The 23,622-nt window shown below is 44.6% G+C and overlaps 1 long non-coding RNA gene and 1 pseudogene across 2 annotated transcripts in view; one reads left to right on the top strand and one right to left on the bottom strand.

Moving 5' to 3' along the window:
- LOC146425341 (uncharacterized) overlaps positions 1 to 23,622 on the top strand; it is a 413,168-nt gene that overhangs the window by 279,986 nt on the left and 109,560 nt on the right. The gene's annotated exons all lie outside the window — the stretch shown is intronic.
- LOC146425344 (endogenous retrovirus group V member 2 Env polyprotein-like) lies at positions 7,801 to 18,715 on the bottom strand (annotated as a pseudogene). Its single transcript, XR_014846441.1, has 3 exons — positions 15,557 to 18,715; positions 8,770 to 9,979; positions 7,801 to 7,850 (listed from the first exon to the last, which is right to left on the bottom strand). The product of XR_014846441.1 is annotated as an endogenous retrovirus group V member 2 Env polyprotein-like (transcript).

The following is a 23,622-nucleotide window of genomic DNA, read 5'->3' as shown; positions in this document are numbered from 1 at the left end:
GAGCTGTTGTGATGCTAAACGCTGACCTGCAGGTACAAAGCAAGGTGGCATGGGGGTCCACAACATTATCTGTAACACAAAAGGCCCATATCTAGTGGTGGAAGAACATCCAATTAATAAAGCATGCATATAATTTCCAAGTGGTCCCCAAAGTCCTGTAGGAATTAAATGTACTGAAGTGGTATTAGCTACTATAGAAAGAATCTAGGTATCTTTACACAAAAGTTTAACACAAACCAAACTGGTTATGACTTGAGAAAAGTCTGTAAGTGCAGGTCCATGTAGCAATGCTACAGATGTTGTGCAGCTCGGTCGTTATGCTTGGTGTGCACCCATTGCTGCCGCCATGGCGTGCTCTGACGACGTCATGGCCAGAGCCGTCTCTTCCGTGTCCTGTGCTGCCGACAAGGGGTCAGGCTGTGCCAGCAGTTGCTGTCTGCCATGGCACAGGGCATTTGTGCAGAACGCAAGCACTTGCCAGCCCACGCCACCAGTCGGCAGCGGAGTTTTAGGGGCTACCTTTTTTGATTCTGCGGGAACTGCAGACCGGCCCTCCATTGGCAACACTCAGTAGCCCAATGTCTCCCTTTTCTGCATCGGGGACAATCCCTAGTAGGTCGTTTTGTTCCCCCTTTTTGCCACGGACAGTCTCTTTTAAAGTGACCACATGAACCACATTTAAAGCAACTTCCCACTTCCACCCCTGAAACCCGAAGATGTGCAGCTAGAGCTGCGGCCAGAGAATCAGTGTTGAAAGCAGCAGAACCCACACTTTGACATGCCCTGATCACGTCTGTGATATCATATGTGGATTGCAAACAGTGAGCAATGCTTTCCTACACTCGTCATTTGCATTTGCAAAAGCAAGCTGCCGTTACAAAATAGTCCTGGCTTCATCATTATCAACTTGCTGGGAAAGCACGGCTTGCAATCTGTCGAGTAACTCCACAAATGACTCCGTATGAAGATGCAAAATCCTAGCAAAAGACATGTTAGCATCGATGCCCGCCCCCGGGAGCCATCGCAGAGCCTGCAGAGCTACGTGTGAGATGATGTCATAGACCTCGCGTGGGTAGTCCATCTGTGCTGCGGAAGTTGCATGTGGACCCTCTCCTGTCAGCTGAGTTACAACAACAGGTGGATTTCTGCTCTGCAATATGTCTGCTTGAGCCACACACAGTTCTCGGTAGTCTGTGAGCCAAGGTATGAACTGTGTCATAGATAAAATCATTTTCATTATGCTTTTCCAATCCGTAGGTGTGAAAACATAGGTAGTGCTTATGGACTCCAAGTAACCTGAAACGTGATGAGAAGTTAAACCGCTTTCCTTTACCAATGCCTTCAGTTCTTTAATAACTTAATAATCTAAGTCCTTATGATAAGGGCGCTGATTCGGTGCATAGATAACAGGACAGGCTGTAGCAACTTCTAAGTCACCCTCTTTCATCGCCTCCTCCTTGCATTTTTCCCAGTGCCATGCAGCGATATTGTTGTCATGGTAACATGGTGCTTCACTAATATCAGTCCATGTGGATTACAGAACTGTATCTCTACGGTGTGGTGCAGTGCCAGCCACTCTGTGGCTGGCCGCTCCATGGCCGGCACTGCTGCCCCGCGGAGTCCCAGCACGGCGCAGGCTGTTGCCGCCCAAGCACAGGGCTCCACCGTGGCCACATGCACTACTGCTGTCACAGGCCGGGCTTCTACCGTGGCCACGCAGTTTCCCCCCCCAGCGCGGGCAGTCGCTGCGGTGCAGGCTTCTATTGTGGTCACATGGGCTGCCGCCATCACAGCAGGGACTCTTACCGCAGCCACATGGACTGCTGCCATCGCGGCAGGGGCTTTTACCGCGGCCACACAGTCTGCCCCCCTGGTGCGGGCTGCCGGGGTCGCCACCCACGGAGCGGGCTTCGCTCCTTCCCTGACACTGCGTCCCACCCGCATCTCCGTCCATGCTGTGTCCCACTGTCACTGTTCCGCAAAGGGTGCAAATCTATCTCCCCTTCTGCTGCAGTGTGCTTATAGGATTTTTTGCATATCGATGCTGTTCTAGAGATTTCTCCCTAGCAGAAGCCTGTACCATCCCATGCTGTAAGCTTATTGGTTTACCCCTCTCCCCTCCCTAGCTCCTCCCCTCTGGCTTTCCCTGGTTAGCTCTTCTGAGTAACCACGCCTCTCTTCCCTCTCCTGATAACCCGCTGAGAAAGCCTGACTCGGGGTTCACCATCTTGGCTTTCCAGCACTCCGCATCCTCCCCTGCCTCTCCGCCCCTCTCCACCATCCTCTGACCCTCGACTGTGGACCTTGAATAAAATCCCTGGAAACCTCAGATGGTGATCCTGCATTTCTTTCATCGCCACGCCTCCACAGCGACTCGCGTCCCCTGCAGCTCCACCGCCTGCCACAGCCACGTGTCTGCCTGGCATGTTCTGGCCCCGGGCGGCCCCCTCCACATTGTGGCGTGGGGTGGCCGTTCGTGAATTGTGATACTGTGCTGCCGCACCCTTCGGCATCTGAGAGTCCTGGATAAGCGCAGGGGGGTTTGGGGGGAGGGGCGGGGAATAGCTTCCACAAAATGGTATCTAGCACCGTTTTCAAATTCAAAATGGTGCTTCTTGGCGCACTTTCTTTCTGGAGCCACCATCATCCTAACCCACATAGTGACATGGCTACAAGCCTATAATTTGCTAGTCCTGGTGATATTGTGATAAATGAGTGAATGATAAATGTTGGCTTTTGCATATATGAATTTAACATTTACAAGTGATAATGTGCTGTGTAAAATAGTGGTAAGATAAAATATAGTTAAGTAGAAACAAGGTTAGAGTGAATTGTAACTTTGAAATAGTTGCAATGTTAGAAAACGTAGTAAGAAACACATGGTAATAAATGTCTTTTAAGCTGATAAACCACAGAGCCGGAGATCAAGACATCTTAAAGAAACAAAGAAGATAAACCACATGCATCCCAGGAAGTCTGTTATCTCAACTCACACCTCCCAGAGCAGCTGTCAACTACAAATTAGGTTGGAACTGAGGAGACATCGGAGGGGGATTACTGCCTTCAATTCTGAGACAATCCAGAGGACCCAAGATGGCATCATGCTGGCAGAAGCATGCAGGGACCAGAGAGTGGGGAATTGAGTGAAGTGTAAATTATCTTCTGGGCTTAATGAGTATGTAACAGTTTGTGGTGGTTTTGATTGGCCCAAAACATCAGTAAAGTATTTTTAACATCTAGGAGAAATTTGGACCCCTCAGAAGCTGTTGTAGTAGGCCTGAGGAAGTGTCTGAAGAGTGGGGAGTGGCACAAAGATGGCTCCTGTGTGTCCTGAGTGAAAGTTCTGAAAGTTTTTACATCAAGTCCAGCAGAGCCAATCTCTGATGGCTCTGAGAGTGATGCACATGCTGCTGGCCAAGTTTGGGTCAATAAGAGGTGCTGGTTACGCCTCTGTGAAAACATATTTAAGAAAAATTCAAAACAAGGTAGGCACGCACTTCTTTGTAGTTGGAGGAGGAGGAGGTGGAGGTAAAAATATGTGAACGGAGAACAGCATGGAGATGCCAAGGTCAGTGAAGAAGGTGGGGGAGGAGGTGCTCCAGGCGCCGGAGCTGAAAACCCTCTGCTAGCCGTGGTGAAGGCCATGGGGGGAGCAGGAGGTCCCCCTGCAGCCCATGGAGTCCACAAGGATGCAGAAATTCACCCACAGCCCACGCCAGAAGAGCAGGTGGATGCCTGGAGAAAACTGTGAACCAGTAGGAGTCTCATCTAAAGAGTTAAAACTGCAAAGGCCTTGCAAGGGAGAGAAAGGCCTTGCAAGGGAGAGAAAGGCCTTGCTCCTGGGATGGAAGCAGCCTGGCCTCGGTTTGGGAGAGTCTGCACAGCACCTTATAGACAAAGAGAGTGATGTTGCAACAAAATTTGGCTGAAATGTTGCTCGTGAGATTGGACTCACGCCAAAGAATTTCCCAGAAGACTGTCTCTCGTGGGAGGGACCCCATGGCTAAGTAGAGAACCCCTCTCCCTGATGGACTGACCAAAAAAAACAAACCCCTCACCCTGCCTCCTGCCCGTGTTGTTGGTTTGGAAAGAGGGATGGGGTGGTGAGTGGAAAGACTGTTTCTTAAGAGGGTGGGGGTGAGAGCAGAGAAACTACCTGTGAAGGTCCGCCATGTAGATTCCCATGTCCCCAAGAGCCGAGCCAATGAGGAGCACCGAAACAATGAACAGGTAGATCAGGCTGCAAATATAAAGGTGTCCCAGGTAGACTTGGATTGGCAGCATAAGGGAGATTTATTCCTAGCTCGATGGGCCCATGATGCCTTAGGCCATCAGGGCAGAGATGCCACCCATAAGTGGGCACGAGACCGAGGGGTGGATCTAACCATGGACTGTATCTCTCAGGTTATCCATGACTGTGAGACGTGCTGCCATCACGCAAGCCAAGCGGGTGAAACCCCTGTGGTATGGTGGAAGGTGGTCTAAATACAAGTATGGGGAGGCCTGCCAGATTGATTACATCACACTGCCTCAAACCTGCCATGGCAAGCGCTACGTGCTCACAATGGTAGAAGCCACCACTGAGTGGCTGGAAACCTACCCTGTGCCTCACGCCACTGCCCGTAACACCATCCTGGGCCTTGAAAACCAAGTCCTGTGGAGGCACGGTACTCCTGAGAGAATTGAGTCAGATAACGGAACTCATTTTAAAAATAGCCTCATAAACACCTGGGCTAGGGAACATGGCATTAAGTAGGTGTACCACATTCCTTATCATGCACCAGCTGCTGGCAAAGTGAAACGGTACAATGGATGGTTAAAAACCACCCTAAAGGCACTAGGTAGGGGGACTTATAAAAATTGGGAGCGACATTTAGCAGAGGCCACCTGGTTAGTCAATACCCGAGGCTCCATCAACCGAGCAGGTCCTGCCCAATCTGAGCCTCCGCATACAGTAGATGGAGACAAGGTCCCAGCAGTACATGCCAGAGGCTTGTTAGGGAAAACTGTCTGGATTAATTCTGCCTCATGTAAAGACAAACCCATCCGTGGGGTTGTCTTTGCTCAGGGACCAGGGTGTACTTGGTGGATAATGCAGGAAGATGGAGAAACACGATGTGTCCCTCAGGGAGATTTAATTTTGGGTGAGGGCCACATGTAATAGTGAAATGGTAACATACCACTGTTTACTGAATGACATTATTTGTACATAGTTATGTGTATATATGTATATATATGTATGTATATATATGTGTGTGTGTGTGTGTGTGTTAAAAGTTACAAGATGTTAGGGTGGGCTTTAAGCCAACGATATGGAATAAGGGGTGGAATGTCTTGGAGTGATGTTATGATAACCCTGTATTCCCCATCATTAGCTTGTATGCTCAGAAATGTAGTCCTGTGGCTTTAACTGCACTCAGCAGCGGAGAAAAGCGCGGGTTGTTTTGAAAACTTTTTCCCCAAGCCTCGCTGCGGGGGAGCGAGGAGGAGGAGAAGGAAGACTCTCCGGAGACTGCGGCTGCGACAGCTGTCGAAGTTGCTAGCTCTGTTCCTGTAGTTTTTTTTCTTTTCCACCATTTTTTTTTGTTTGGACCCCTTTTTTTTCCGATTCGTTTTCTCGCCAAGAAAACCCAAGGACCCCTGGAGGACGGCAAATGAAAATCCTCCAGGGAGCTACTGGAGCAATTCCGCCCAGCCCCCGGGGGGGCCCCCGGAGAGGAGAAACTACATCTGAGGAAAAGGACACTAAAATTCACCAGCTGTTTAGTCAGGTTTAATATCTCCTTTTCCCCTGTTTTCCCCTTCCCCTGTGCTTTGCAGGGCACTCTGCGTGATTTTGTTAAATAAATAGTTTTTTGTTCACTTTCATCTAAGAAATTCTGTTGTGAGTGGGAGAGGGGGTGTCAGAGCCCTTGGTTCTCGGAGGAGGCGTTTATTCAAAGCACTCTCCACCTAAAAAAATTTATCATTAATCCAAGACACAGTTGGAGAAGGTACTTAAGTTCACAGTAAAGTAAATAGAATCGTGCCTCTGGCAAAATTGCTAAGCGCCCAGTGCTTTGTTTTGCCTTTGCTCTCCTAATAAATGTTCAATATTATACTTCTAAAATTTCAGCTTGTGAATCTGTTTATGTCAATATCAAAAAGTCTCTGTCCCACTATCTGCCAGGTTTAACATGCATGGACATCCAGTTTTGCAAGGTTTGAAACTTTGCATCGGAGATGTGTTTTTGCTGCCGATGCAGCAAAATAAAATCCAGGCTCCGCTTTTGCTCCAGAAATATTTCTCCTCTCATTCTTCCCTGCTGCTCACGTGAAATATAGGTGTGGGTTGATTCCTTTCCCGGAATTTTGTTTAAATCCGTAGTCTAGCAGGGAGGTGCTACACGATTCAGTCTCACTTCTTTCCACTGTCTTTCATAAGTTTGTGTTCAGGCACCATCTGTAGCATTGGGGAAGCAAAAGCACGAGACCCCCTTGAGATAGTGTGCAGGGATCTCTTTTATTAGCAAGAGAGCAAGTCTTTTATAACTTCCATTTCATGGGCTAGCCACAGATTGGCTGTGCAGCTGTCAATCACATGCTTTCCCATCCAATCACCATGCAGTGTCCATGCTGACCAATCACTGCATCTCGCAGGAGGCATTTGGGTGGACCCAACAGCCATCTCTCACATTTTTCCGCTACTTTGTTAGACAAACAGATTCCTGGAATCCTATTCTAATCTTGCTTCTTCAGTGAACCAAGGACATTCTACTTTCCCATGTATTTAGACCTAAACAATGTGGGGCTAGAAGCAAGGGGGTAGGCTTCAGTAGGGGGCTGAACCGAGAAGGGAATTACTTCATTACCTGTATCTCTAATTGGGGATTCTTGTCAATTATATTAATTTGCTGAACTTATAAAAGTGCCAAAGCCCTATATCACATGAATATTTCATCAAAAGTGCACCAAGGGGATCCTTCAAACAATTATAACCGCTTTTATCCCTTTAATCTTCTTTGGCATGTGATTTTAGGGCTGATAACGCACAACCTGCCCGTGTCAGGGAGTTTGGAACTAGATGATCTTTAAGGTCCCTTTGATACAAGGGAATTAGAAGTTAAGGAATAACTTGTTAGAAACTGCTTGCTGAAGAGTGTATATTGCTTACTTAACATTTATTGTGTTTGCCAAACAAGGACGGTGACCCAGTTGGTACTCGTGGAACCTCCACGCTGGCAAAAAAATCAGACCTGTTGTTTTGACTTTTGGACAGAGACTCAGAACGCATGCGTAAACCAGAAAGGTGAAAAGGTCAGTGAAGAGGACCTCCTTTCTTTTTTCAGAAAAGACCCCTGAAGCCCCCCACCAAACGGAACTACGCAGGCGCAAGGATATGGAAGTGACTTTTGAACTCATTATAATACGAAGCAGGGATAGGTTATGCATATGTATAAGCAGGTTGAGAAACTCTATGAATGTGTAACATGTAACCATATATATACCGAGCTATATGGGACTGATGGCGCGTGTGTTTTAGGAGGGCTACCTCCCACATGCCCGGCGCTGTAATAAACATACCGGCTTTACAACTTAAAATTATATAGGTTGTGAAGTTTTGCCTCTTTTTCTGTGAATCATTTTGGCGAGCCAGGCAGAAAAACCTCTGTCCGGTGCAGGGCTGACCGGGAACAGACTCATTGGTACGCCCTTGGGCTTTTTTCCCTGGAAGACTTCTGCTTCAGGCTCGACCACTGCCCGGGCAGAGAAGTATCTACTGGCACTACGGAGAAATGGTATGTTTATCAATGAATAAGTCTACAAGGCGTACGCGTAGCCAGGGAGGGCTGGTAAGGCACTAGAGACATCTAAGTGCACAGCGAGGGTCCCTGTTTGCGCTTGCACGCAGCTAGCCGAGGGCTGGCAGGGAAAGGATTCTGCAAGATCTGCCGAGGGCCATCAGGCCGAATCCGAGGGTTCTGCTGCATTCCAGGTTTGGAAGCCAATGACTGTATAAGAGGCAGGAGAAAGGGTAGGCAGAATATTACTGTGTGTGTGTGTGTCTGGAGCTCCTATGGTGGCTGTGTGTGTGTGTGTGTGTGTGCGCGCTCAGTTTCTGGTAACCGACTCCCGGAAGTAAGCACGGAACGGGGGTGGAAGTGACGCCCCGGATAGTTTATTGTGTAATTCGTCTTTGCTGTGACGGTGTGTTGAGTAATTGCATGCTGTGTATGATAGTTTAAGCTGATGCCTTAAATCACTGGTAAAAATTTTGAGACGCAGACTCACAGTATAGGAAAAGGGTATTACCTTGGTTTAATAAGATCCCAGATGCACACCGACGACCAAGCCCCGACGAATATCCCTCGTATACAATTTATGGACAGCCTAGATTAGAATACTTATCTAAAAGTCTCCAATAAGAAGTCTAACAAATGAAGTAATTGCCCCCTTATTAAAATTACCTCCCCCCAAAAAGGTTACAACTTAGTTTACAAAAGCATGTCTCAGTGATGGGGCTCTGTTCAAGGTTGGTGCCTCATGCTCTTGAGATTGTGGGGTTTGTTTCGTCTTCTCCAAAGAATTCTGAGCAGGGCAAGGGTACTAGGGTTATAAACATATAGGGTTAAGATACAGGGAGTAAAAAGTACAGGAATGGGGAAGGGTAAAAGGATATATATAAAGAGAGTATAAAAGTATAATGAAAAAAGACAAAAACCCATCAGGCATCATTTCCCCCCTTTTTGGAGATTAACAAGCTTTTACCTTGTCTAGTCTCTAAACTACACTACCTACAACATCGGTTTACACAACTAGCTATGGCAAAAATAATAACTACAATTACAATCATTATAAATGTTTCTTTCACCCAGGCCCAGTCTGGCAACCATGAAGTGAGGGCATGGAAAATTTGGTCAAATTTCAAGGTGTAATTTCTTGAACTCACTTCATGTAGAATTTGAGTTCCCTTCCAAATTTCTTCTCAATCTTCTCTGATTCTCCCATCCTGGTCCACAAAGGAACAACAGCTGCTGTTAATAATATTGCATACCCTTTCATGAGCGCCGAGCAAGAATTTGAGAGCTATCTTGTACTGCGTCATTGTCCTTGACAGGCCATGGACTTCTTCTTGCAAAGCTATAATTGCATCAGCAGTATGTTTTTCAATATTTTCAATAACACTCGAGATATTCACAATTGCCTTTTTCAATTCACCTATTCCATAAGAGGGAAGGAGGGCTCTCACCATACTATGGAAAACTGTTCAATGAGGGGATTAAGAGTTCTTTTCCCCCTCCTATGTGGTTTTTCAATTTGGTCAAATATTGTTATATTTGGGATTACAGCCCCGAGAGCACAGGCCTGGTCTTTATCTACAGGTAGAATTTTCCAGGCCTTATCATCACATATCCAATACACTCCCGTCCCAAAAGGCAGAGCCAATCTCCATCCCAGCAACCTCATTGTTGTTACAGATCTTGGGTTAAGTATTTTTCTGAATTTGGTCTTATGACAATATGGTGGAAGAACGGCCTTTCCTGTAGCATTCATGAGCACGCAGCGAACTGTATAGTTCCCATGTTCCATCAGGCCACTCAGGGGTATAGGAGGCAGCAAGGTGGTGTTGGGCCCGATGTGTTGCCACCTTTCTGTATGTTCCTCTTCCATTGCAATACTAATCAATGATCATTTCCCCTTCCCATTTAGAGGTGGCAATTGAGTACAGATCCAGCAATTGCTCATATTAAGAGCTTTGGATACATTTTGCATCACAGTATTGTGCAACTCCTGGGCTGAGCTCTGAGTCATGGTTACCAGTTGGAAAAACAGCATACATGTAAAAAACAATTTAACTATCATCTTGGTTTGTATGAGTCTCTGTTTTCTCAGTGATTTCAGGAGCAGAAGCTTTCTTCACTCTGGAATAGTGGATCCACAGTCCTTTCCCAGCAACCTTGACAGCAGTGAGGGTGGTCAGCAAGACTTGGAATGGTCCCTTTGATGTCTGATGGGTTTTTGTCCTTTTTCATTATACTTTTATACTCTTTTATATATCCTTTTTACCCTTTCCCATTCCTGTACTTTTTACTCCCTGTACCTTAGCCCCACATGTTTATAATTCTTATACTATAGCCTAGTTCAGAATTCTTTGGAGAAGACGAAACATCCCCACAATCTCAAGAACATGAGGCACCAACCTTGAACAGAGCCCCATCCCTGGGACATGCTTTTGTAAACTAAGTTGTAACCTTTTTGGGGGGAGGTAATTTGAATAAGGGGGCAATTATTTCATTTGTTAGGGTTCTTATTGGAGAATTTTAGATAAGTATGCTAATTGGTGAAGTCCATAAAATTGTACACTCGTTGTACCCGGGGGCTCGAGTCGTGGTGCACCTGGAATCCTATTAAACCAAGGTAATACCCTTTTCCTATACTGCGTGTCTGCGTTTCAAATTTTTATCAGCATTTAAGGCATCAGTTCTGGCGAGCCAGGCAGGAGGAAAAAGAACCCCGAGTTCTGATTTTGGACCGAAAAACACCCCGCTATATCCCCCCCACTTGCCGGCACTACAGGAGGGAAGTGGCGGTCCAAGATTGAAAACCGGGAGTTTTCCGAAGAACCTACCGCAGAAACACAACAAGAGAGGTAAGATCAAAGGGGTTTTTTATGATTTTATGGCTAGCTAGCATCTGGGGAGATCTCCAAAGGTGAGAGCGTGGCCAGAGGAGGCCATAAAAGGGAGGTTTTTTAACTACTCCGCTCCTGCAGGAGGGAGCTGTGAAGAGAAAGAGACGCCCTTTGCTATTACTCACAGCGAGCCACATAGGGCTCACGGGGGGGGGCTGTGGCTCAGAGGGAGCTGTCGCCCACAGGTTGGGGTGTAGGTTCAACTACTGAAGAGTGGTAGTTGAACCTCGCCACGAGTTTAATCTGCGCGCGTAGTCTTTCAAACTTGTTTTCTTTGCTCTGCTGGAGCGTGGGAAATGCGAGTTCGTTTCTCTCACCCGTCTTTAAGCTAAGTGCTTTCTTTCCAGCTGTTTCTTTTCTGTTTTAAACGAAACATGAGTGGTGCGTCATCTACTAACCCAAAAATCCCACAAAATTCCCCACTAAGTCTGATTTTAAAAAACTGGCAGGATCTAATGAGAAAGAACACCCCCCAGTACATGGAAAAATTATCTAAGCTGTCGTTGTGGGAGTCGCCTGTGTTAGAACTAGAAGAAAGGGAAGAATGGCCCAATCTAAGCATTTCAGAAGACCAATTAATCACAAAACTATTAGTAGAGTTTCAAGTCCAAGGCAAGTTTGATAAATTAAAGTATGCAGAGTTGTTTTCTATATTCTTGAATCAGAGAGAAGTGTACAAACAAATTAGAAAAGACTACCTGCCTTGCGAAAAAGAATATCTTACCCCTTGTCGCTACAAGAGCCAGCCAGATCGGAAGAAGTGGCGGAAAGCTGGCTCCGTCCTCCGCCGCCGCTGCTGCCGGCAGCCCCCCTCCCTGCCCCGGGCCAATATAGCACTGGGGGTAGAGAATCGGTGGCCACCGCCGGCTGCCCTCCCCCCTGCCACAGTAGGGCTAGGGATAGAAAATGGGTGGCCATTGCCCCCTCTGCGGCCACCCTCCCCGGGCCGCCCTGAGGGTGGAGGCAGGGGTGGAACAGAGGCGGGTCGATCACAGCCCGCCTGCCACACTGAGAGCAGAAGCAGAAATAGAGCAGGAGCGAGTCAGTTACCGCCCGCCTGCCGCACTGAGGGCGGAGGCAGGGGGGGCGCAGAAGCAAGTCCAAGCGGAGAGAAAAGTGCATCTGCTGCCGTACCTGAACCCCTCCCAGGCTGAGAAGGGGGGGGGGGCGGGAGGCAGCAGCCGCTTTGCCGCGCGGTCAGTGACAGAGCTAAAAGAAAAATAACTGCAATTGAAATCCAGCCAGATAAATTCAAAGCAGATAGCTCCGAAGAAGAGAAAGAGACCGAGACGGGAGCTGTAACCACAGCAGCCAACGGGCTTACCGAGAAAAAGAAGGGAATGGTAACCCGGGAAGCTATAGGGGCTGCTAGTCCGGTAGCTAAACACACCAGATCTAAAAGAGATGAACCAAGAAAGAAAGAAGCTGTCCTAGAAGCACCTTTAGGGCAAGCTGAAAAGAAACTGAGTCGAGGTATTGTAAAAGTAACCAGTGTCACAAAGATAAGTGAAACACAGCCTTACTTTCAACCTTTAAAATGTGAACTGAAAAAATCCATTCTGCCAGTAAAGAAAGATGACAGTAAAAATTACAAATTAGTGCAAAATTTAAAGGCAATTAAAAAAACCACAGAAGACATAGAAGACATAGATTCAGTTGTGCCAAACCCCTACATTTTTCAGACCACACCAACAAATGAACTAGAGAAGTTCAGAGTTTTAAATCTCAAAGATGCCTTTTCCTAGATTTCTATAAAGAAAGATAGTCCAAAACTCTTTACATCTGAGTGAGAAAATCCTGAGACAAGAAGAGAAACTCAGCTCACCTGAACAGAGATACTCCAAGAGTTTAAGAATAGCCCAACTATATTTAAACATCAGCTGTCAAAAGAACTAGAAGACTAGAGAAAACAAGAAAGAACCTTATATAAAGCCCTTAAAGCAGCTGAGAAAGAAACCATCAACTAGAAAAAGAAAGCAAAAGCTAAATTTAAACAACTAAAACATTCCTTAATATCTGCTCCAGCTCTAGAGCTGCCAAACATAACAAAGCCCTTCAAACTTCTTACATACGAGCAGCAGAATGTTACTCTAAAAGTACTGGCACAGCACCTTGGAAATCAGCAAAGAGCTGTGGCCTGTTTCTCAAAACAACTAGACAATGTTAGCCAAGGGTGGCCTGAGTGTCTGAACACTGTGGCAGCAACTGTCATCCTAATACAAGAAGCTTAGAAATTCACCCTTGGGCAGCACATTGTCGTGTATGTACCCCATGCCGTGATCTCTGGCCTGGAGAAAAAGGGGGGACACAATGTCACCCTAAAAACAATATTTATTGTAAACCCTGCAATGTTTTTATCATCCGCGTTACTTAATGACCTGCCTGAGCATGACTGTTTACAGACAATGGAGGAGACCTATTCCAGCAGACCAGACCTGAAAAATGTGCCTCTGAAGATGCCAGATTGAGAACTAATTACACTGACCAGAGCTCTAGAACTGAGCAAGAAAAAAAGAAGTAAACACATAGACTGATTCCAAATATGCATTCAGTGTTGTTCATGCCCACAGAGCTATCTGGAAAAAACGTGGCCTGCTGACTACTCAAGGTAATGACATCAAGCATGCAAAACAAACCCTTGCACTCCTGCAAAGCACCTAGAAGCCTACAGAAGTAGCTGTCCTTCATTGCAGAAGTTATCAAAAAGAGAAGACAACTCCTGAAATAAGAAATTGCTTTGCTAACAAAAGAGCAAGAAGAATAGCAAGAAAAAGCATTTTTGCAGTAGTGCCACAAAAAAAAGTAGATTTAACAAGGTTTGCTCCAAAATATAAACAGAGTGACCAAAAATTAATTAAAGTTTTTAAAGCTGAAATTAAAGAAGGTGGGTAGCCTGTTACACTGATAGGCCAGGTTGTAGTCCCACCCCTGATCCTTCGAAAAATAGCACAGAAGGAACATGAGAGTACACACTAGAGAACAGAAAACCTTTTAAAACATCTAAAAAAAGTAGTAATAGGGAGAAGAATAACTAATATTGTGCAATCTCTAACAAGCAAGTGTGAAACCTGTTGCAAAAGCAACCCTGACACAAGCAAGAGAGTAGAGTTAAAAGTGACCAAGGCAGGACATCTCCCAGGAAATTACTGGCAAATAAATTTTACTGAAATATCACGTGAAGAAAGATATTATAAATATGTACAGGTATTAGTTGATGTGTTCAATGAATGGCCTGAAGCTTGTCCCTGTCGCACCGGTGCAGTGAGAGTAGTGAAAGCCTTGGTCAACCATGTAGTTCCGGGCTTTAGAGTCCCTTTAAAGATGTCATCAGATAGAGAACCACATTTTATTGCAACAGTGATCGGAGAAGTTGGCAAGATTCTGAGACTTACTTGGAACCTGCATACACCATACAGGCCCCAAGCAAGTAGCAAAGTTGAATGCATGAATGAGACCCTCAGGGCCCAGATTAGTAAAATCTGTCAAGAAACATCTATGACATAGGTTCAAGCTTTGCCTATAGCCTTACTGAGGGTCCACATACAACCAAGGTAGAGAGACAATATAAGTCCCTATGGAAGCCTATATGGCAAACCATATCAAGTTCCACACATTCCAGGGAAAATTCACATGAGAGGAAAAATTGATTTACAAAAATACTTAACAGACTTAAGCTCCATTTTGCAGAAGCTCCAGAAATTCGTCGTGCTGTCCAAAGTTATAAAATTAGACACCCCTGCTAACCTGTTTCAGCCTGAAAACTGAGTCTTCATCAAATGGTAAACCAACAACCCCTTCCAAGCTAAGTGGAAAGGACCATTCCAAGTTTTACTGACCACCCTCACTTCTAAGAAAGGTTGCTGAGAAAAGATCGTGAATCCACTACTCCAGAATGAAGAAAGCTTCTGCCCCTGAGACCATCAAAACAGAAACTGATGCAAATCAAATTGATGTAGTTTAAATTGTTCTTTACATGTCTGTTGTTTGCCCAATTAGTAACCATGACTCAAGGCTCAGCCAAAAGTTACACGACACTGTGATCCAAAAAATATATCCAGAGCTCTTAATATGAGCAATTCCTGGATCTGCACCCAGTTACCACCTCTAGATGAATGTGATAACTAGCCATTTAAAATCAGAGAAAATTGAGAAGAAATTTGGAAAAGAACTCAAATTCTACATGAAGTGAGTTCAAAAAATTACACCTTGAAATTTTACCAGATCTTCCATGCCCTCACTTCATGGTTGCCAGACTGAGCCTGGGTGAAAGAAACATTTATAATGATTGTAATTAGTAGTTATTATTTTTGCCATAGCTAGTTGTGTAAACCGATGTTGTAGGTAGTGTAGTTTAGAGACTAGACAAGATAAAAGCTTGTTAGTCTCCAAAAAGGGGGGAAATGATGCCTGATGGGTTTTTGTCCTTTTTCATTATACTTTTATACCCTTTTATATATCCTTTTTACCCTTTCCCATTGCTGTACTTTTTACTCCCTGTACCTTAGCCCCACATGTTTATAATTCTTATACTATAGCCTAGTTCAGAATTCTTTGGAGAAGACGAAACATCCCCACAATCTCAAGAACATGAGGCACCAACCTTGAACAGAGCCCCATCCCTGGGACATGCTTTTGTAAACTAAGTTGTAACCTTTTTGGGGGGAGGTAATTTTAATAAGGGGGAAATTACTTCATTTGTTAGGGTTCTTATTGGAGACTTTTAGATAAGTATGCTAATTGGTGAAGTCCATAAAATTGTAGACTCGTTGTACCCGGGGGCTCGAGTCGTCGTGGTGCACTTGGAATCCTATTAAACCAAGGTAATACCCTTTTCCTATACTGCGTGTCTGCGTTTCAAATTTTTATCAGCATTTAAGGCATCACCTTCCACTTGGGTTGCAAGGGGTCACTGTCCCACCACTTGATGTAGACCCAGTCTCCAGGCTGAAACGGGTGGGCAGAGGATGTCCAATCCTATAGGCTTGGACAGGACAACGAATCTCTGGAGCTTCTGCAAAGTGGAACTCAAAGCCATTAAGTATTTCTGTAAATCAATTTTTCTCCTCATGTGAATTTCACCTGGGATGTGTGGAACTTGATATGGTCTGCCATATAGAATTTCATAGGGACTTATGTTGTCCCTCCGCCTTGGTTGTATGCGGACCCTCAGTAAGGCTATAGGCAAAGCCTGAACCCATGTCATAGATGTTTCTTGACAGATTTTACCAATCTGGGTTTTGAGGGTTCCATTCATACGTTCAACTTTGCCACTTGCTTGGGGCCTGTATGGTGTATGCAGGTCCCAAGTAAGTCCCAGGATCTTGCTAACTTCTTCGACACCTGTTGCAATAAAATGTGGTCCCCTATCTGATGACATCTCCAAGGGAACCCCAAACCTTGGAATTATATGATTGAGCAAGGCTTTTACTACCTCTTTTGCTGCATTGGTGCGACAGGGATAAGCTTCAGGCCATCCACTGAATGTATCAACTAATACTAATACATATTTGTATCTTTCTTTCAGTGGCATTTCAGCAAAATCTATTTGCCAGTAATCTCCCGGGAGATGCCCTGTCTCGGTCACTCCTAACACTACTCTTTTAGTTGTGTCAGGGTTGTTTTTGCAGCAGGTTTCACACTTGCTTGTTACAGACTGCATGATATCAGTCATTCCTCTCCCTATCACTATTTTCTCTAGATGTTTTAAAAGGTTTTCTGTTCCCCAGTGTGTACTCTCATGTTCTCTTTGTGTTATTTCTCGAAGGATCGGGGGTGGGACTACAACCTGGCCTATGGGTGTAACAGCCCACTCACCCTCTTTAATTTTAGCCTTAAGATATTTAATTAACTTTTGGTCACTCTGATCATATTTTGGAGCAAACCCTGTCAGATCTACTTCTTTCTGTGGCACTATTGCAAAAATGCCTTTTTCTGCTATCCCTCTTGCCATTTCATCAGCAAAGCGATTTCCCACTTCAGGAGTTGTCTTCCCCTTTTGATGACTTTTGCAGTGCATGACAGCTACTTCTGTAGGTTTCCAGATGCTCTGCAGGAGTGCTAGGATTTGTTTGGCATGTTTAATGCCATTACCTTGAGCAGTCAGCAGGCCACGTTCTTTCCAAATAGCTCCATGGGCATGAACAACACTGAATGCACATTTGGAATCAGTCCATATATTTACCTTCTTTCCCTCGCTCAGTTCTAGAGCTCTGGTCAGTGCAATCAGTTCAGCTTTCTGTGATGATACATCTGAAGGCAAGGCCTTTGCCTCAATTACTTCATCTGTGGTGGTCACTGCGTAGCCTGTCATACGCTTGCCGTTCCGTATGAAACTGCTCCCATCAGTAAAAAGTTCCCAATCTGGATTCTCCAGAGGCACATCCTTCAGGTCTGGTCTACTGGAGTAGGTTTCTTCTATTGTCTGCAAACAGTCATGCTCAGGCACGTTATCAAGCAGCGTGGATGACAAAAACATTGCGGGGTTTACAACAGATGTTGTTTTTAGAGTGACATCGTCCTGTTTCAACAACACAGCCTGGTATTTAAGCATTCTGCTAGGGGATAACCAGTGTCCCCCCTTTTGCTCCAACACAGAAATCACGGCGTGGGGTACATACACGACAATGTGCTGCCCAAGGGTGAATTTCCGAGCTTCCTGGATTAGGATGACAGTTGCTGCCATGGCTTTCAGACACTCTGGCCACCCTTGGCTAACATTGTCTAGCTGTTTTGAAAAATAGGCCACAGCTCTTCGCTGATCCTCAAGATATTGTGCTAGCACCCCAAGAGCTACATTCTGCCGCTCATATGTAAATAGTTCAAAGGGCTTTGTTAAATCTGGCAGCCCTAAAGCTGGAGCAGACATCAAGGAATGTTTTAATTGTTTAAAGGCAGCTTTCGCTTTCTCTGTCCATTTAATGGTTCCCTTTTCAGCTGTCTTAAGGGTTTTATACAGAGGCTTTACTAGTATTCCATACCTTGCCACCCAAAGTTGACACCAACCTACCATGCCGAGGAAAGCTTGCATCTCTCTCGCCGTGTGGGGCTCTGGAAGCCGACAGATAGCTTCTTTCCATTCTCTGCTAAGTTGTCGATGACCACGGAAAATTTCCAGCCCCAGGTATACTACTGTTTCTTTGGCAACCTGTGCCTTTTCCTTTGAGACTCAGTATCCGCTCATGCCCAAAAAATTCAAAAGACTTACAGTGAGTTGGATGCAGTCATCTCGTGTTTTTGCTGCGATCAGGATGTCATCAACATATTGAAGGATTTCTCCTTTTGATTCTTGTTTTTTCCAGTCCTCTAGTAACTTTGATAGCTGGTGTCCAAATATTGTTGGGCTGTTCTTGAACCCTTGGGGTAGCACTGTCCAGGTGAGTTGAGTTTTTCTTCTTGTCTCAGGATTTTCCCACTCAGAAGCAAAAAGTTCCTGGCTATCTTTGTGGATTGGAATAGAGAAAAAGGCATCTTTGAGATCTAAGACTGAGAACCACCCTAATTCATTTGTTAGTGTGGTCAGAAAGGTGTAGGGATTTGGTACAACTGAATGTATGTCTTCTGTAATTTTGTTGATTGCCCTCAAATCCTGCACTAGCCTGTAACTCTTACCATCAGCCTTCTTTACTGGCAGGATGGGTGTGTTGTATTTGGACTCACATTCCACTAGCAACCCGAATTTGAGAAATTTCTCAATTACAGGTGCTAGTCCCCTACGACTTTCTAATTTCAGAGGGTATTGTTTCTGCCTTACCGGTGTTGCTCCCACTTTGAGTGCAATACTCACAGGTTCAGCTCTTTTGGATCTCTCGGGAAAATCACTGGCCCATACTATTGGAATAACCGCATCTTCAACTTCTTTGGGAATTTCTCTACAACATTCCTGGATAAGAATAGTAGCTACTTCGACAAATTTAGATTCAGGAATTATAACTTTCACTCCCTCCTCCTTGGAAAATTTAATTTCTGCCTCCAATTTTTCCACTAAATCTCTGCCCAACAATGGTTTTGGAGAATTTGGCATATATAAAAATTGATGAGTCACCCAATGTTGGAAAACACCGTTTTCCAGCAAAACTTATGTTAACTAAATAAACCTGAACAAAGCCTCAGCATACTCAGGCCTCAGTAAAAATCCTAACAAGCTGCAATAGCTTGCTTCCCTGAGATCGCTTCGTGAGAAAATATCAAGAAGATGCAGCTGTGTAAGGAATGTACGGGAGTGAATTTGTGATTAACAAAGAATGCAGGAGAGAACCCTGATTATGTGAGAACAGACTGCGAATACGTGTGTAACTATAATTAGTAACATCTGTAACAGTATATAAGTTTCTCGTTTGGTGAAATAAAATGGAGCTTACTCTATATCTCATATTGAGACTGCCGTGAGTTCCCTCTCGTCGCTTTGTCAAATGGTGACCTCCGACGTGATACGGAGATAGCAGGACTTAGCACCCTGCTCCGAAAAGCAACGACCACGGACACTGGCAGCAGAGTTTTACGACCCTGCCCCAGACAGCGGCGAGAACGGAGAGGTCCCGGAGCAGCGCCGGGGGGCCAAGCTCATCACCCCTGCCAGGGGGTAGGTGATCCGAGGACCTGGGCCGAAAAAGACCTGCTTCCGTAAGGGCTGATAACCTCGGAAAAGCTGCACTGTGTTTGGCGACCGCGTTAAGATAAAGAGACGCCCCAGCAGTGCGCTCCGGCGGAGGCGACCAAGGTACTTTAAACCCAGCTGGACCAAAATGGAGACGGAGGTAGCCCAATTTTTATTGTTATGCTTTTTAGAAAAGCATGGACTCAGTAAAGGCAGTCTATCGCACTTAGCTGGTCTAATGGTTGTGGGACAAGCCTATGGATTTTTTACAAATCCTGTTACAGTATTCGACGTAGGAGAGTGGTTAAATTATGGAGCTAGGTTACTTCTGGAAGGTGATAAAATTGCAAAAATGCTTGGTAAACCATGGAGTAAAGTCATAGCCTGCTTACAGAAACATGCAACAGAGCGAGAACTTGCACGGGTGACAGCACAGGAGATAACAGCCGCAGAGAGCAGAGAAAAACCTGAGAGTTGCCATTCTGTTTTTAACATGCAAAGAACTCCGGCAGCCGTGGCGCAGCCGGGGAAGCCCCCCCCGCCAGGGGGGAGGGGGAATCGTAGCCCTCTATCACTCCCAGCGCTACCAAGGGGAGGGTGCTCCGCGCCGCTGCCGGCAGCCGAGAATACAAAGTTACTCGACTGGATGAAAAAACTATTCCTGTGTCAAAGTATCATAGAACTTAGCAACTTTACAACGAAAAACATCTTAGCTGCTTTGTTTGAGAATGCCACTGTTGAATTTTTGCCAGAACAACTGAATACGATGTTAGAGAGAGCTCAAGTATCACGGGTAAAAAACCAGAGTAGCCAGAAATCATCCCGGTGTTATCGATGTGGCAGTGAAAAACACATACGAAAGAACTGTAACGAAAAAGTTTGGTGTTCCCGCTGCAATAGAGATACTCACAGCACAGAAGCTTGTAAAAACAAAAAAGACAAACAGAAAGCGACCGGTGGCTGCACAGCTGCAACGGCCCTTGCCCTTCACCGCACGGTGCCTGAATGCCACAAAGAGAGACCTGTGGCGGAAGTTGCTCCAACCGTGGTTTCCGATCAACTGGTAAAGAAAGCGGAAGTCCCAGAGGGTGCCCCGGTAGGCGGAGCCGCGAGCCATCCACGCCTCCTTCACTGCCCCAACTGTGACGTCTGTGGTGAGACCCTAAACTCTGCTCCTCCCCAAGGATGAGGAAATGATTGACAGCTTCAGCAGCGAACCAGAACTAACCAACAGCATTGCCAGCAAAAACAGCAGTCTCATACAGAATGGAGTTGTTTCTCCTCGTAGTCATGGAGAACTTTCAGGAGTTCTTCCCTTTCGCTCTCTAGCTGCAGAAACAGATCTTTGAACACGTTCTCCAGTTGTTCTCCCCAACACCTCTAATTATTCGCTTTGCCGGGTGGAACGCCCATTGCCGAGTGTCAGCATTTCCCTCTAGCTGCTGCACGCAAACAACAACACCAGCCTGAAGCCACCGAGACCGAAACCGTTGCTACAAGCAAACACCAACTGCATCCAAAGATGCCCTTGTCAAAGCTCCAAAAAGCAATTTGTGAATATGTTTTCAGAGTACCCTGTTAATTAGTGCAAACAAGTTATAGTTTGTACTTGTTTCCAGCGTTTTACTAATAAAGAAGCATTGTAACAGTATATTATCCTGATAAAAAATAACACCTTGATTACTAAAGCCTTGAACGAAAGCTGAATTTTGCTAAAGCGTTGCTTAAAATAGTGTTTGTGTGTATGTGTGAATATTGCAGGCCTGCTGAGAGTGTTGAACTGCTGAAAGTGTTGAGTGCTTTAGTGTGTAAATGAAACCTGTAACTGCTGAAGGTGTTGAACTGCTGAGTGTTGAGTGCTTTAGTGTGTAAATGAAACCTGTAACTGCTGAGAGTGTGGTTTTGATTTCTTGAGAGTTTTGATGTGTGAATGAAACCTATGAGTAAAGTTCTACTGAATAGTTTAAGCTACCTGTTAAGTGCCTTTGGTTAAGTATAGATTCTGTTAAGGTTAGGTAATAGTGAATTTAAATTCTATTAAGTTGTAAATTCTGTTAAGGTTAAAATTCTGTTAAGTAATATTAAGTGATGTTAATTTTAAATTCTGTTAAGTTTTAAATTCTGTTAGAGTTAAGTTGTTAAAGTGATATCAATTTTAAATTCCATTATAGTTAAGCCTCTTCAGTGTTACTCAGTTTACTATTTGTTAGTTTTAGATCAAATTTATTAAGATCAAGCTTTATTCATTTTCAGTGCTATTGATTTTAAGTTTTAAATTTGTTAGTTTATATTATTATTCACAAAAGCATTTGCAGTTTTATCTTCCTTAGTTAAAGCTAAATGATAATGTCCACTGTTTTCAAATATTTCACCTCACCTTATATAGTTATCTACAAAAATAGTAACATGTTAAGACACTGTCCTTATTGATATTAATCAAAGCTTGTTTATAAGATGTTCTAAGAAAACCCTTCTACTTAGGGCCTAGGCTCTGGCCAAGCCTCAGTCCTAACTAGCTGGGAAATATGCCATGAGTCCCAAGTGTTCTGCACCAAAATGTGATCAAATAATTTTGACTTGCCAAATTGAGTTTATAAAAGCTAAATCTTCTTCCAGGTAGAATTGGCGTCCTTACCTGGGAAAAGTTCTCCAAGCTTCACCTGTGAAGTGAATGTTTTCAGCAATGGCAGTTCCTAAACCATGGCAACATAGCTAAATAACTAGTGATATTTCCTTAAGTAAATTTATAATAATTGAAGTAATAAAAAGTACTTATAACAAAGTAAATTAATCTGACAACAGACAACATCTGTTCTCACAAGCAAAACAGGGGAAATGTTGGAAAACACAGTTTTGCAGCAAAACTTATGTTAACTAAATAAACCTGAACAAAGCCTCAGCATACTCAGGCCTCAGTAAAAATCCTAACAAGCTGCAATAGCTTGCTTCCCTGAGATCGCTTCGTGAGAAAATATCAAGAAGATGCAGCTGTGTAAGGAATGTACGGGAGTGAATTTGTGATTAACAAAGAATGCAGGAGAGAACCCTGATTATGTGAGAACAGACTGCGAACATGTGTGTAACTATAATTAGTAACATCTGTAACAGTATATAAGTTTCTCGTTTGGTGAAATAAAATGGAGCTTACTCTATATCTCATATTGAGTCTGCCGTGAGTTCCCTCTCGTCGCTTTGTCAGCCCAATGTTTCTCCAGTTTAAATCTTAAAGGTTGAAAGAAAGGCCTTGTTTCACTTACCCCCGTGGCACCAATTACATCTACAGTATCTTGACTCAGTGTCCCCTTTAAAGTATTTAACACAGAATATGTTGCCCCCGTATCAACTAAAAATTCAACATCATCTTTCCCCAGCCTAATTATAACCGAAGGCTCCGCTGGGGTGGATAATGCCTTTGGTCTCCGTCAATTCCCATCCACAGCTAACTGAGAAGATGAGGGCGTCTTCTTCGCCCGCATTGGACACTCATTCTTCCAGTGTCCCTTCTTCTTGCAGATGGAACACTGGTCCTCAGCTAGAGGAGGGTGAGGTGGACCCTTTCTTTTCCCCTGACCCTGTTTCTTCTTGTAGTGGGGTTTACCAGTATCCTTATCTGTTGAATCCCTATTTTGATATACTTTCCAGGCCACATTCAACAACTTATTTATATCATACTCATCCAATTTTTGCAGCTTTTTCCTTATATCAGGTGTAGATTGGCCTACAAATATGTAGGCTAAATGAGATTGCTGCAATGGGGAATCCAAGACCAAATTTGTGTACTTCCGTGCAGCCTCTTTGAGCCTGTTCAGGAAATCTGTGGGGGTCTCATTTAGATCTTGCCTAATTTCGTATATTTTGGCCCAATTAATTGCTTTAGGAATAGCACATTTTAGTTCAATAACTATCCACTTTTGATACTGTTTTAATTTGGCCATTTCCTCTGGCACATTGGGATCCCACCCTGGATCTATCAAAGGAAAAATATTACCAACAGGTCCTTGAATGGTTCCAGCTGCAATTTGAGTTTCTACAGCATTTACAGCAGCCTTGATAACTATCTCCTTTTCTGTACTATCTAGTACTTCATCTAACATTACATTTAGGTCATTCCAATCTGGGTTTTGTGCCTTGATAGCTAATTCAAACCGCATGGCTACTTTCTCTGGGTTGTCTCTGTATGTTCCGACTGACTCTTTCAATTGTCGGAGTTCTCCGAGAGAGAAAGGAGTTTTGATATAAACTATCTCTTGATTCCCGACAGCCTGCCTTAGAGGTACTTCCAGGGCAGGTTCTTCCTTCCTTGATTCATCTCTCTTAGCCCTAGTACGTTTTGCTACTGGACTGGCAGCTCCGATAG

This window comes from Lichenostomus cassidix, chromosome W, assembly GCF_008360975.1.
Source record: "Lichenostomus cassidix isolate B80296 chromosome W, HeHo_3.0, whole genome shotgun sequence".
NCBI lineage: Eukaryota > Metazoa > Chordata > Aves > Passeriformes > Meliphagidae > Lichenostomus > Lichenostomus cassidix.
This window is presented reverse-complemented; position numbering and strand designations above follow the sequence as displayed.